The sequence below is a fragment of the Cyanistes caeruleus genome, chromosome 6 (genome assembly GCF_971803275.1).
Source record: "Cyanistes caeruleus chromosome 6, bCyaCae1.hap1.1, whole genome shotgun sequence".
In the NCBI taxonomy this organism is placed as follows: Eukaryota; Metazoa; Chordata; class Aves; order Passeriformes; family Paridae; genus Cyanistes; species Cyanistes caeruleus.
Window position 1 is genome coordinate 42,942,239 of NC_141706.1, and position 15,006 is coordinate 42,957,244.

A 15,006-nucleotide genomic window follows, 5' to 3' on the forward strand; every position below is an offset into this window, starting at 1 on the left:
ATAATCCTTGTGAATGCTTCCTAATGATTCGATGCCCAAATACCATAGTAACCAAAACTCATATAAGAATTAGCTACCAAATACTAGAGTCTTTGCAAATTTTAGGTCTTAAAAACACAATCAGATTCTTCAAAGTCAGAAAGTTAACTTCTCCATGCAGACGTGCAGCTCATATTCTTGCCCCAAGATTTAGACTTGGAAACTTTAAGTGATGTATGGAAGAGCAGGTGGAAATCCCAAGAGCTGATAGGTCTTTCCCATCACAAGAATACATATGGATTCATAAGATGCCACAGTGACTAGATGAAGCACACAAGTCTTGTCCTTTTCCTACCTAGTAAATAATATAATCTAAGGCAGTATAGGTCTAAAAGCTTATGTGCTGAAAAATATCTTTTCATCTCACTGCTGTGGTCTTAGAGTGGGATGCAGACCAGAATGATCCCAGTCAACAGGCCTATAATATATATAATATACTCAAGTCATATTAGCATTTTAGTATAAACTATAGTATTGTAGTGATTGTGCTATTACACAAGTGATGAAAAGTGAAAGAGGGCAAATAAAAGGAGAGGCACGAGCTAAGATAAGCTGGTGTGGAGCAACTGAAGAGAAAGATTTGTGCTGAAGCCTACCGTTCAAATATTTGTGCAATATATTTCATAGAATCATAGAATGTTAAAGTGCTGGGATGAACCTTAAAGATCATCTTATCCCAGACCCAGTTGTCATGGGCAGGGACATCTCCCACTAGACCAGGTTTTTCAAGGTCTTATTGACCCTGGCCTTGAACACTGCCAGGGTTGTGACATCCTGCCTGGATTGTCCTCTGAACAATCTGTTCCAGTGTCTCACCACCCTCGCAGTAAAACATTTCTTCCTAATATCTAATCTAAATTTTCCCTCCTTCAATTTGTACTCATTATTCCTTACTCTACCTCTACATTTAGTGATGAAGAGTCCCTCTCCAGCTTCCCTGGGAGCCCTCTTCAAATACTGGAAGGTTGCTGTGAGGTCTCCATGCAACCTTCTCCCAGCTGAACAGCCCCAGCTTTCTCAGTCTGTCTCCATAGGGGAGGTACTTCAGTCCTCTTACCAACATCATGGCCCTCCCAGGGCCTTTCTCCAACCCTTCCATGCCCTGCTCATGTTGGGGACACCAGAAGTTTGGATGGTATCCACCTTAAAAGGACAGTGCCCTGGAGGAGATAGAAAAAAAGCATGAGTTACCACTGGATTGTGAGCAGGGTGATGTGCAACCCACTGCTCTAGCCAGTGCTCAGAGAGAAATGCCAAACACTTCCAGCCCCAGGGGAAAACTCACGCTGTGCACAGCACACTCTGTAGGGCAGAGGCAGTCTTGGCAGAGAACAGGCAAGGGAATTAACTAAAATAAAGGAAATTACTGGGAACAGGAATTATGGCATAGGATTGTATGTGCTGTTGAAGATGGAAAGAAGAATTTAATTTCTGGTAAATTGAAGACAAAGTCAGGATAGGAAATTAGGAACCTGAATGAGGAATGTATGTAGAAAATAGATTTCTTACCAAGACAATCTTTAACTGATGGCTCTTTTTCTTTTATCAAGGCCTTCCACCTTAATGCAAGGAAAGAAGGAAATAGTCATGACTAAACTGTAAGGTGTGAGGTTTTATTATTTTTTTATTTTTTCAGACACCTGCAGGTCCTATAGTATTTGTGGGAAACTACTTTCAACAATTCAAGGCTTCACGGAATAGTGGTCTATTCAATCCAGAAATTCTGTATCTGTAATTTTTTTTTAAAAATGAATTATCCTATGACTAAATACAATGCCTTTCTAGAAGGGGAAGAAAAATCATCTTGTGATTCGGTTTGACACATAATACAGGAAGATTTTGCTATCTGTCTTTGGACAAACTCTTTGTGTGGTTCAGTTGTGTTGCACCTCAGAATTTGTATTTATAGTACACAAACAATGAGTATTATCTCTTTGAAAGTCTTCTGACATTTAATTTCTCCAGAGTTTTCCAAACCAATATATAGGTTTGCAAAACCTTTTTTTTTTTTTTAATATTAATCTTTTTTATTAGGCTATTGCTATTTTTCATAGATCATTATCCAAACTGAGAAGAAATTTTCAACACAAAATAGTCCTTTTGAAAAATCACTTGATTAAATGTTACCAAGTTGTGAATTTAGAAATGAGTGTGAAAGGATATACATTTTCAAGGTCCTTCATGGCATGTAGAACTCTGTGTAGATTACACAGAGAAGGAAATGGAGGTATACTGGATAAACCTAACTTGCTTGTCTTGTCTTATTAACTTGTAATTTGGAAAGTTAGCATGTTCCTGTTAGCAAATTAAAACACATACAATAAAGTGTCTATCACTACCACTAGCTTTTTCTCACTTACAAAGGAGAGGGAAATGTAGGGGAACTCTACTGAAAAAGATACCACGATCTAGACATCTAAAACATGGTGCAATTTTTGTAATACTTTTAAGTGTATTCCCAGAACAATCGGGTTACTATGCTGCTTATGTACCCATTTCTCCTAGAGGATTTTAAGTCCTTTCCAAGTCTGCTTCTGGAATTTCTCTCCTTATTACATACTGGTTTTCAATTTATACTATATAGCTATTATCCTTAGGATAATTATACTGAATAAAGGCAGAGCTGAAAAAGCAATATATGTGTTGATGAGGAATTTTCTTTCATTGAAGCCCTAAAGATCAAAATTGCCTCTTATCTCAGGGGAAAGCTCAGTAGATAAATAAGTTGTAGAGGGCAGCCAAAAGGTCAGGAAATTAGATGGTGTTGATCCATGCTGAATCCATTTGGGGAATGGCTATCTCCTCCTGGATTCTCCTTCTTCCACTAGCTGCTGAGTGTTCCCTGCACTCCTCTTACTGCAAGGTAAGAGTTTGAGAGAACTGTGCTCAAAGAAGTAGTTCAAGTACATACTATAAAGAGCTGCCTAGGTAAAAACTGAAGTGCCTTGCTGAGCATTGAAAACTGATGTAGAATGGGATTATTTCTCTGCCTGCAGAAACGCCTGCTAAAAAACTGCCAGCTGTATTCAACAATAGCTTCAATTTTCTGATTTTCTTCTAAGGTTTATTAAATTTTAAAATGTCCACTATCAAAACATCAGGAAGTCTAAAGATCATGGGTGTGCTTACTCTCTTTTTTCCCTAGAAACTGGTGTCTTTCTTCCTGTTTAGTGGCATTCCATCCTCAAATTTAAATCTAAAATTTGTTACATACTCAAAAGCAGCAGCACATAAGACTTTGTGTTGGATCTATGTCCCCCCCCCCACTTCAGAATCATATTCTTGGTTTTTCCTTTACTTATCTTTGTCACTTCCTCCTGGCTTTTCAAAGTTTAGTAGAAAGCAGTTCACTTTGTGTTCTCTTTGTATCTTTCTAAAGTTTAACTCAGAATATCTTTTCTCTCATTACAGCCTTTCACAAACATCTGAAGCAGTCTGTTAATGCATTTTGTTTTTCTGATTAATTTTCAATTACGGCTCAGCAAAACACAAACACTTTATCTGTAATACTTATAATTTAATACTTGGACAGATAGTTTCATATTTTCCCAGTCCAAACTGAAAAAGACAGAAAAATCTCCCCATACCCTATTTTCACTGTGCTTGTTTATGTCTCCCTAGTATGAGGCTGGAGGCTCCCTGGGGAAGTCAGCTTCACAGTTTGAGCTTCATACACTTATGACTGCCTCTTACCCTATGAAGTGTGGTATAAAACATGGAAAGACTCCATATATACATTATTTATTGTGTAAGAATAATTGGTGAAGGTGCATGCAAGACAAAGAGGATTGCAGAAGTTCTGAACAGATTTAAATCCATGTGTTTATGTGATTTTGTGAACAGTCTAATAAGCGTTCTTTTAGTGAAAATATTAAATATATCTGTTTAGGATTCACTGTTCTGTACTCACTTTCATTTTTATATCAGTTAATGAGAGAACATGATAGTCTTGCTAAATAAAGGGCAATTAAAAAAATCTTCCTGCTCTTCACTTCTACGATTTAATTGCTGCTGATATTCAGTGTCTAGTGAAATATTCCACTGTGCAGTTACAGGAGTTTACAATAGAATTTATAGCCCCAATTGTTATTTTATCCCCACTTTTCTTGTACAACTGTGTATGTAATAAGAAACATGGGTAAGAAAGTGCCAAGAAGTTCTTTTTAATAATATTTTTATAAGTCCTCTGAAATGGTCTGTTTTAGTACCCCCAAAACATTTTGCAAATAAGCAATTTTGCATCAGGTAGCCAAAATAATTTGCCTGCAAATTTCTGCTCCTCTTGAGTAAATGGCCTGCATATAAGCTCAAACAGACTTCCTCTTGGAGTCTTTGTTTTGTGAGAAACAGGTCCAGAGTCATTGAGACACGGAGTTAGAATAAGAATATTTTTTTTAATATTGAGAGTGAAAACAACTTGTCAGGATATGGGAATCCTTGCTCCCTGTGTTCAGTTATTTATACATAATCCAATAGTGTCAACAGGAGAAGAAGATACTACCTGAACTCAGAATACTTCACAGCTTGAGTTCAGATTCTCCCAAGAGAGAAGTGAAAAAGTTTTTTTCATCTGAACTGGGATAGCTTTTTATTTTTCTCTGATAGGGGGTTGCAGCAGTTGGAGACTTAAGCAAGAAAATTACTCTTACAGCTCTGTGAATAAATTCTGATGATTTTTTTTTTTACTTACCCTTACAATGGAGACACATTTAGAAGGGATGAAACTTTACTGTAGCCATATATCTGAACCACCTTTGATGTCAAATTTTAGATATAATCTGAAATTTACAGTTTTAGCCTACACTAAAATATGATCACGTTTCTTCCAAGAATCACAAGCAGTTCAATTTTCTATAAATGCTATCAACTTGGATTGCAGAGGGTTTCTTTCTGCTCTGTATCACCCTGTTTAAATCCTTAGACAGGGATCAGAGCAGCTGGATGCTACCCAGTGTTGGGGAATTTTGGTTCTTAATCCAAACTTAAGATCTCACGTTTGGCAATTTCAACATAAGCTTCTAAGTTTTGATATAGGACAAACACATCCACAATTAGGTACTTACTACGAATTTTTGTGGCTAAAGATTGAAAAAAAGTAAACTTTGGTTGTGTTTGGTTTTGTTACTTAGAAAACGATAAAGAGATTTTGATCACTTCATGGAGTGAAATTAATTGCATTTGCTTCAGAAAGAAAAAGGTGGATGTTTATTCTTAAAGGGCATATGGTGAAAAATCAACAATCCCATTTACATGTAAGCAATTTAATAGACCACAGTAAGAAACTAAAATACTGACAGTTCTTCAAAATGATGTGCTGTTGAAAATTGCTGGCTCTGTGTTGAAAAGCATGTGGGTTTGATGGGATTTTTTTGTTTTGCTTTTGGTTTTTTGGGTTGTTTTGTTTTGGGGGGTTTTGGTGGGGTTTTTGTTGTTGTTTGTACTGCATAATAATCACATTGAGATCTTGTTTTTAGCCAGGCTTCTAAAATATTTCTCTAAATCATACTGATAATTTTCAGGGCTTAAAGCCCTAAGAATTTGTAACAAGCAATCTTAGATCTATTGTTTTGTATTTTTATGGCTCGATTTCCTAGTAGAACATGAAAGCTGCTTACAGTACTTGTAACTCCTCCAATTTCAGGTAATCAGAGTACCGAAAGAGTCTGCATATAAACTCACTTTTTTCTGTAATGAAGACTGTATATTCTTTCCCCCTTGGCGCAAGACTTGTCTGAGGTTTAAAATAAAATATCTAAAAAATCAGCTTACAATATATTACCCTGTTTCTCTTACTTTCAGTGATGCTTCAGCTTCAGCTCCAAATATTCAAATATTATATTTAGATCTCTATAATCTACTGATTCCAGTGAGAGGAGGTACTTTTTGTGAATCTGCAATTAATAGTTCCTTTACTTTGGAAAGTTAGATTCAGGCAACTGAATTATTTAATTGCTTTTGAGCATCTTACTGTTTGCTATCATCAATAAACATATGGTGCTTTTGATGATGTTGCTCTTTGCCATAAACAATAAAAGTAATCTCTTTGTACATCTATAATCACTGGGTATTGAAAAGCAGCATTAAAATATAAGAAATTTCCAGCACACAGAATTTCATAATGTCAATTGAGTAGCAGTGTACATTTCAGTAGCATTTGTGTTAAATCATTTTATTGATAAATAGTTTTGAGTTATATTTTTGTTTTCTAATTTGCAGAAAAAGTTGTTTTTCCAATTGGAAAAGTTAATGCTTCAGAGCTTGCTGGAAAAATAGGGCTATAAGTTTGATTTTTGTACTACTGTAGCCCTGATAAAGAAATTACTCCTCCTTATTATATGGAATTTCAATATTAAAATGATTTTCTGGATGAAGATTTTGAGATGTGAAACAAGTAACTTAAACAAAACAATGTTCTGTATTTCTTTAATATTTATGCAAGTAAAACACATAGAAAGTGCATTGGATATCTCACCACATAGCTTAGATCGAAAATATGAGGTGGGAATTAATTTGGAATACTGTTTTGGAGCCATTGGTATGTATCTAGGTTCCAAAAATGCCTTTTGTGCCAAGGAAGCTAATTTTTTGTATTTTGAACTTAATCTAGCCAAAATCTGGATTAGCCATGTCACATCCCCTTAACCACAGGCATGTAAACTTCAGGATAGACAGCTGTTGGGATGTTTCAGACTGAGACTCCTGCCCTCAGCAAACATGTTTGATTCTCCTACATGGTCACTTGGCTGCATGTGCTCATGTCCATATGTTTGGATGGCATAGTGCCTGCTCATGAGTTGGTCAGAGTGCTCATTAGGGTTCAGGTGCCAAGATAGCAGGTTGGGCTGGGCACCATCCATCACAGCCCACCTTCCACCGCACCTCAAGGAGTCTTCCCGGGAGCCCCACGGCTTTTTGCATTCATCTTTCCTGACACTCAGGTGTTCCAAATGCCCAGAAAGAAAAAAGAAGGAAAAGAAAGACAGAGGAGAAATGTTTTTGCTTTCAAAGAAGCAATTGCCATTGTAGCTGTGGCATAAACTTATGAAGTTCACGAGGGATTTAGAAATGCATGCAAACTGCATAGTGTACAAGCCCTCAGGCAATCTGCATTAATTCAAGCTTAAATCAGGCAACAACACAAGTGGGCAAAGTGTAAAAGAAGTAGAAGAGTCACTGAAATATTTTGCAGTTTGCCTTAGATAGCTGGAAAAGGCTATTGTAATAGTCTCAATGTTGTTTTATGTTTACAACAGCTGATAAATTCGGGAGAAAAAATTACCATGCTTTCAGGTTCACTGTCATCTTCCTACCAACTTTGCTTTGCTTTTATTCTTAGACTAGTGCAGCTACACAAACACATTTAACTATGTGAAAATAAGTGCAGTATTATTAAGACATAAAACCAGTAAAAGCAGTTTTAGAATAGTCATCAAAGGGTGAGAAAATTCATTGCCTCTCAGACATCAGCAGAAACCAAGACACTAGAAATTATCATTTCTATCAAAATGATCAGAAGTGGATTTTTTTTACCGTCAAAAATATTACATTTCTCTTTTCCCTATTTTCCTTCCACAAGGCCTGTTGAATCAGACTTTGGGACAGGCTCTTGGCTGATGCATTATTTCATTTAAAATAATCATGGAGAACTCCTATTAAATGAAAGAAAAGAAAAAAGTTGTCAGGGTTCCAGAAGCATATACTGCTTTAAATGTGTTATAAAACCTCAATGTGGTGTCAGTTCTAATTAATATAGATTTATTAATACTGGCATGACTTTTTACACTATTCTCATTGACACAACTGAGAATAAATCAGAGAAGCAAGAGATGAAGGAGTTTTTAGCAGCTTAGTGACCCAAATCACTTGGTAGTCCCTGTCTCTTCCTGCATAGGTTGCACAGTTTATATTTTTTTCTACTGAAAACAAATTATTTGAATAATGAACAAAGATTACAATCACACAATTACTTTGAATTAACTTATAAGACTGACATTTTTGTTTGCGCATAGACAGGACAGGTACTAAACTATCAAAATTAGAAGCTCCATTTGAAATTGTTCTGCTGTTTGATACCTGGGTAATACATACCATTAATTAAGGTTTCCCACTTTGTCTTACTTCTCATGTTGCTTAATGTAATCTCAGTGACTTGTGTTGTCACTGGCTACTTTGCTGATGCTGGTCTTGTACAGATGGCAAAAGCTGAGCACTGGGTTTCGTTGGGGTTCTTTTGTTTGCTTGTTTTTCCTTGGAGTAAAATCAATCTACCATTATTTAAAAGAAAGGTTTGGGAGGTTTATTGGACTTAAATTGCTGTCTTTAACTGTTGTAGGAGTTTTTTGAGGTACACTATGCTCTGAGTAACAGGCTGGAAGTGTTGACAAAGCATGAGTATATGAGCCAGGAACAGAAGAGCTTAGATCTTGGAACTTTGAAGCAAGACTTGTCTAACCCTCAACATGGAAAACTTCATGAATTTGTGATCTTTCAGAATTAGTCTTAGCCATCTCTCTGTACATTAGTTTATTCATGTGTGAAATATATGAATTAGGCAGATTAGTTTTCTAGTAATCTTCAAAATTCCTGGATGAGAAACCCTGCAAGAATGCAGGGTACTATTCTGTGTAATAACAAAATCTCCTTTGCAGAAACTATGGAAATCCTGGCAAGGACGAGAAAATAGTTCATATTTTTGTAGTAAGCTGTCTGTCTTTCCTTTCTGTTTTGAGATTTGTGCACTTTAGCACTGCACAGGTAAGTTCTCATAGTCAGCAGCATTTAGGAGTTAGTCTCAGCAGAGTTTCCAAAACCTGTTTTCTAATTTAAACTTACTCTGTGGTAAACAACCTGAACTCAGCTATTGTGAGCTGTGACTTTTCTGTAGGCTTATGGAAAAGTATCATTGAATGATTGTGGCTCATGATATACCAGGTGTCTCATGGTATAGAACACAATAACATATCAATGCACAGTTTGTAATGTGTGGGCCATATTGATGATGGCTTCTGGTTTAGTTTGGGTTTTTTTCCCAGTAGACTTAAAATACATATGAATATTTTGTAGCCTAAATTGTCACAGCTTTTAAAATTACTTACTTTTTGTTGTGATTGCAAGAGTAGTGATGACATGAGGTCAGATTATTCTTTATTTCAGAAAAAATATTTTAATGTTTGTTAGGAATACAATCCAAAAACTGGGTTGTGCAAACCAAAGTGTGGGTTTAAAAAAAGTTATATCTCCTGTTCTAACACAAACTAATAGCAGTATAAAACAATTCTTGTTCTTTGGCTATAAAAGCTATCCTTTATCTCTTATAGATTCATAACTTGCTTGAAAAATTACCATTATTTTTTTACTTACTAGCCCCAGATAAGGCATTAACTCAGATTAACAAATAAGACATCCATAAAAGCTCTCAAAATGGCACAGGCAAATTCTCTGTAGTAGAAATGTGGAAACTGAGGAACAGGGAGGTGGAAAAAAAATCATCAGAGGCTTTCCATTAGGCAGCTAGTATATTCAACAAAAGGAGTCTTTTTTGCCAGACTAGTGCTCTGCCCTTTAATTTTGCATATAAACACGTTTCTGCTTCTCAATGAACAATAGAGAAATGGAAAATTAAACTGAATTTTTTTAGAATAAGAAATAAGCTCTAAGGGTGCAGAAGGCCAACATTTATTTATTGTCAACAAAATGATGTAGCTACTTTGCAGAGGAAATACATTTAGGTTGTGGTTCAACAAACACTGATATTTAATTATTAATATCAGCAGTGTACCATAGATTTGTATTAATTTAAGCATGGATGCACAATCACATTTTTGTTGGATTAGTCAAAGGCTCTTCAGAAGGTTAATGCTTTATCCTTTTATACAAACTTCATGCTGGCTGGAGGAAGACAGGACATTCCTGAATAAAATCTGAGGGTTTAAAGTAAGTATTCAAAACATTTGTCAACAGAGGAGACTTTGCAGAGGGAGTCTGTACTAATGTAATTCCTTCTGTCATGTGGCTGCAGTGTGTTGATAGAACAGATAGATCTGGATTTGTGGTACCACCAACCCTCACCAGCATAGCAGCAGATGCTAAAGAGAGTCCTGATACAGCAGGGTATTGAATGATTAAACCCACTTCTGTTTAGCAAAACATTCTGTTAGTGCTCAGCTATTCCACAGTGCCTTATAGGTAACTCTTTCCAAATGGACTAACCTTAGGTGAATACATGAAGGTAAATGCATGTTTAAGCAACCAGCAAGGAGACCTTAAGCCTTATAAGAACCCAATGATTCAGACTAATGATGATTTTGAGCTGACAAATTGTATCTCTGGAGGAGTACTTAAAATTTACTATTCGTCAAACCCCATAATACTGTGTGTACTAATGATTTTATTATATTCTGAAGTATCTTTGTGTTCCTTCAAATAGCAATCTCATTGATAAAAGATTCCTGTGCTTATTCTTTCCTCAATATTAGTGTGTCAATGTCTGCATCTGGTAACCTATGCATGTTCTTGAAGGAAATGGAATTAATAAGAAAGAAATTGCATATTTTAAATGAAAATGAACATGTGATAATGTTTAGCTAGCAGATTCTCCTAGTCTACATACTTCTACCCTAATCTTTAGGCTTTGTATTAAGCCGGAGGCTACTTTTTCTCAAAATCCCCAGTGGCAATCACTCTCTCTTCAGCCTTCCCATGGCACATCAAAGACAAACTCAGGGAGAGAAAGGTAATAAGAAGGACTTTATTAACCTATCCATTTTGTGTAGGCTACCTCTCCTTCTGTATTAACGTGTTCATTATGCGACCTAGCTGGATTTGCCTGAACAGCAATGATAATCCTGGCACTCGTGTCAATACAGTTTTTTTTCCAGGATACTGTGTTTATCTGGAGATGAGGGCATAGGACGTGTTTCTATGGCTCATGCTACGTTAGTTAGATGCTAATGCCCCTCTCTGTGTGAAGGCATGGGGTTACAACAATTCATTCTTCTCTTGGTGGACAAACAGCTGAGCATGTCCTGCATAAAGCTGCAGTTTCTAGCCTTCCTCTTTCAGACTTAAATTTTGCATGTTTACTTTAAAAGATCAGGCTGTGCAGTGTGGGAGTGCAGGTGCAGCCGGGCAAGTGTCTCAGCTGTCACTTGTACAGGTGAAGGCAGCAACTTCAGGAGCTGTGTTAGCCCAGGCTTCTCCTGCTGCAGGTCCGACCTCTCAGACGGTGTCCTGGCTGCTGGTGGGTCGGGTGATGCTAGACCTGAAGGAAGCACTGAGGGCAGCAGTCACTTAGTATGGCCAGGCAACCTCTCCTGCAGAGCACATAGCCTTCTTCTGACAGAAACCACCCTCCAAAGTGAAGCTTTGAAAGGGTTTTTCATATCCCTCTGCAGAACAAACTGCTTGAAGAAGAATGAGCAGCACCTCCGCAGGCCTCTTCAGCTACTGATTGGTTGGGAGGCTGGAGATGGTTCCCACTGTCTTACTGGGAAGATTGAAGTTTCTTTCCCTTACTGGAAGACTGTGTCCTCCCCACTTTCCCCAGCCTACAGGCTGAGCTTGGATTTGAGGAGATGCTTTTGCTATGAATCCTGCCCACGGGTAATTTTGATGATTTGCTAGAAGGAGCCATGCTTTCATTCTTTCTTTTGAGGACTGCTTATATAGATTATTGAGTAATCGTTTTGATGGTCTGTTTTTTATTTTATTTTTTTTTAATTTAAAATATAAAGGCAGCCAGGTGATACTTATTGTCAGTACCTAATGCAGAAGGCATAACCTGAGTGTGTCACTTCTAGCAGGCAGCCATGGGCTTTGTGTGAAATGGGCCTTGAGCTGCACTGGTGCAACATGGAAACATGGAAAGGCAGAAAACCAGGGATGTGGTTTTTCCAACCAGTGGCAACTAATGGAGCTCTTGGGGATCAAGACTCTTGGATTAAGATGTCCCAAATGCTGTCCTGAATCTGCTCTTAAATCAATTTAAAATACATTGAAATCTTACTAATGTGTTAATCAGGAAGCCACTGAAACATTGTAAATTCCTAAGTAGCTCCATCTAACTTAGCCTGCTTCGTTTCAAGAAAAACTTGTACTTACAAGCTTGGATAGGCTGGAACCTGAAGATGACCACTTAGACCGATGAACGCAAAAAAATTGAATGCAGAGTTCCTTCACTTGCGTGTGCAAGTTTTCATGCAAATATTTTTAAATGCAGTAACAATCATTTGCATGTGAACAGTCTGTACATCTGTAACTGAAAGCTGTGAGTGGAAAACCATGTGCAGACTTTTTAATAATCAGGCCTTGAAATCAATGTTGGTTTTAATAAAAAGATAGTATTTTATTTGTTTAAAATCCAGCCATAGAATTTCTCCAGTCAGGAAGATACAGAAGAATTCAGTATAAGATGTAGTAGTAAAGCACACCAGGTTATGGACAGGTGCAGAGAGGTTACTCTGAAATAAAGGAGGGTTTAAATTTCTGTAGCATCAGATGACTCACAGGAAAAGTCCAGGTGTGTGCCTTTTCCCCAGTAAGTGTTGTGTGGTTAGGACTACCTTTTATTCAAAGAGAAGCTGTTCTGGTTTGCAGTGAGTGTGTGCATTTAAGCTACCAAACAGTTATTTGCTTTACTCTAAGTGTACTGATTCACACAGCCAAACCCTTCTTCAGGATTAATAACTTTATTTATTACTTTTTAAAATTAATTTTTCTTCCTAAATGTGTTAGATATAAAGGCATCAAAAATATTTTACATCTGAATGGGATTGTCCAGACAGCAGAGTTTAATGCAACTTGAGAAATCCACTTTGCATTCTCACAGTTGTGGATTCATTTTCTTGAGCACTTCCAAAGAGTTACACTCTTGAGCCTGAAAGATTAAGAACACATATGTTTAGCTAAGGAATACAAGCATCTTTATCACTTTTTGAAAAAGCACTTATTTTAAAAGAACTTGACTGAATCTTGAAGTTATTATGGAACTGAGGACTCTAAGAGAGTGCATTAAAGTACCACACACACTCACTATTGAGAGATACATAACCAGCTTTCTCTGGCAGGGGTTTCCTTTTCTGACCACTGTTCACAGAATTTCTTACGAAAGTGTTTTTTATATTTTAGCCAAATGGTAAATTCATCAATTGGATCATTTTGTAAACTATAAAATATGTACATATGTGTTCATTCCAAATTACTTCTGGCTTGTGTTTTGTTAGAACTGTAATAACCGTAGCAAGTTAAAATTGGGGAAAAACCTCACTTTGACTAGAACCTACTTTTGAAACTAAGGAAATAATATAAAAGCACAAACTGTATATATTTCTATGGCACCTGCTGTTTTTCAGGTGTTTATAACACAGCTATAAAAATTCACTTCAGGCTGAAACTTGGTATTTAAAAGTCTCAGCTCAGCAGGATTTTTAAATCAGATTTGGTTTAAATTAGTTTGGATCTCTTTCAGTTATAAAAAGGAGGGTGGAGGAAAGAAATTTTTATGTGTCAAATATAATTTTATTCATTCCTCAAGCTGAAAAAGAGTTTTGCTTTACAAAGATACAATTTCCAGGTTTTTAGTCCATAACATGGAGTAGGGATTCAGGGTGTCAAAGGGGAAAAAGAGAAAGAATTACCATCCAAGACTTTGGCATTTGCAGATGCTTAATGTCTTATGTGAGAACATTTACCATGGATCCTTACTGAGTCTTCATAAAACTGTATCCGGGATATAAAGCATTTTTTTAATTGAAAAAACATGCTTTCATTCAGTAAAGTCAGTAATTCATAGTTTAAGGTCTGTTTTGTCATATGTCAATGACTGGTGGATGAGTTATGTTCAAATATAATGGATTTAATACTTTGTAACAGTGACATGAAAGAATCCAAAGCAATCTGGGGCCTCAGCTTCCTCTGTGTTTTACTGAAAGCTAGGCACCTATAATCCATCTGGCTCATCTGAAAAATTCTTCATCCTTCTGTGGTATTCAATGCATATTAAAAAAAAAAATAAAATTGACTGAGGATCAAATGGAAAGATTGACATAATTTACATTTATGGTGTACTGTCATTTGTAAATTGTTTATATGCACACACACATATATATATATATATACTGGCATCTCTGCTTATAAAGTTGCAGCAGAATCTGGTAGATGGATAGGCTGAAATTTTTGAAAGTTGCCAGTGGCTTTGGATGCCTCTTTGCCTATATACTTTGGGCCACATTTTCATCTGTTCTGATAAAACAGAGCTCCAGATGAAGCCTGTAAAATCTGTGGCAGACAAACATTATTGTAAATCGCACTTTTGGGGTGGAAAACACTGACAAAGGCAAAAGTGGAGAAAAAGAATATTTTAAACTTAGCTAGCAAAGACTGAAATTGGCTGGTATTAATTTCTTTAAACAGAATATATTTTGTGGTGTTCCTACTCATTTTTAGTTCTATTATACAATGGAATGCATTACTATAGTGTTCTCTTCTCCCATCTGTTCCTCAAAGAAAAAAAAAAAAGAGGTATGTAACATTACAAAAGGCCTCTTGGAAATGTTTATGCAAAGTACTGCTTTTCATCTCTAAATCAAACTTAGAGACAAGCCTAGCTGAGAAAGTGTTCTGTTTTCCCATATAGGGGCTATGCATACTTTTGCTTTATCAATCAATCCTGAAATATGGACATTTTCACTTTCACTTCATCGTGTGCTACATAAGAGATGTGCCTGATGTTCCATGAGTGATTAGCATTTAGTGATGTTTCTCTCAATGCGAGATACTGCCAAGCCACAATTTGCAAGTACTGGATGTCCTGAACTGCAATAGGATAATTTTGATACTTCAGCCTTGGCATTCTCAGGTTTTGCTTTAAATTTAATTCTCATGCCTGTCCTAATGTGGCTATTTTACCAATAATCCAGACACATTTATTGTTTCTTTCTTTTTTTCCCCTCCTATTGTTCATGCTTTGAC

At 36.5% G+C, this 15,006-nt stretch overlaps 1 protein-coding gene across 8 annotated transcripts in view; it reads left to right on the forward strand.

Moving 5' to 3' along the window:
* NPAS3 (neuronal PAS domain protein 3) overlaps positions 1-15,006 on the forward strand; it is a 594,820-nt gene that overhangs the window by 263,432 nt on the left and 316,382 nt on the right. The gene's annotated exons all lie outside the window — the stretch shown is intronic.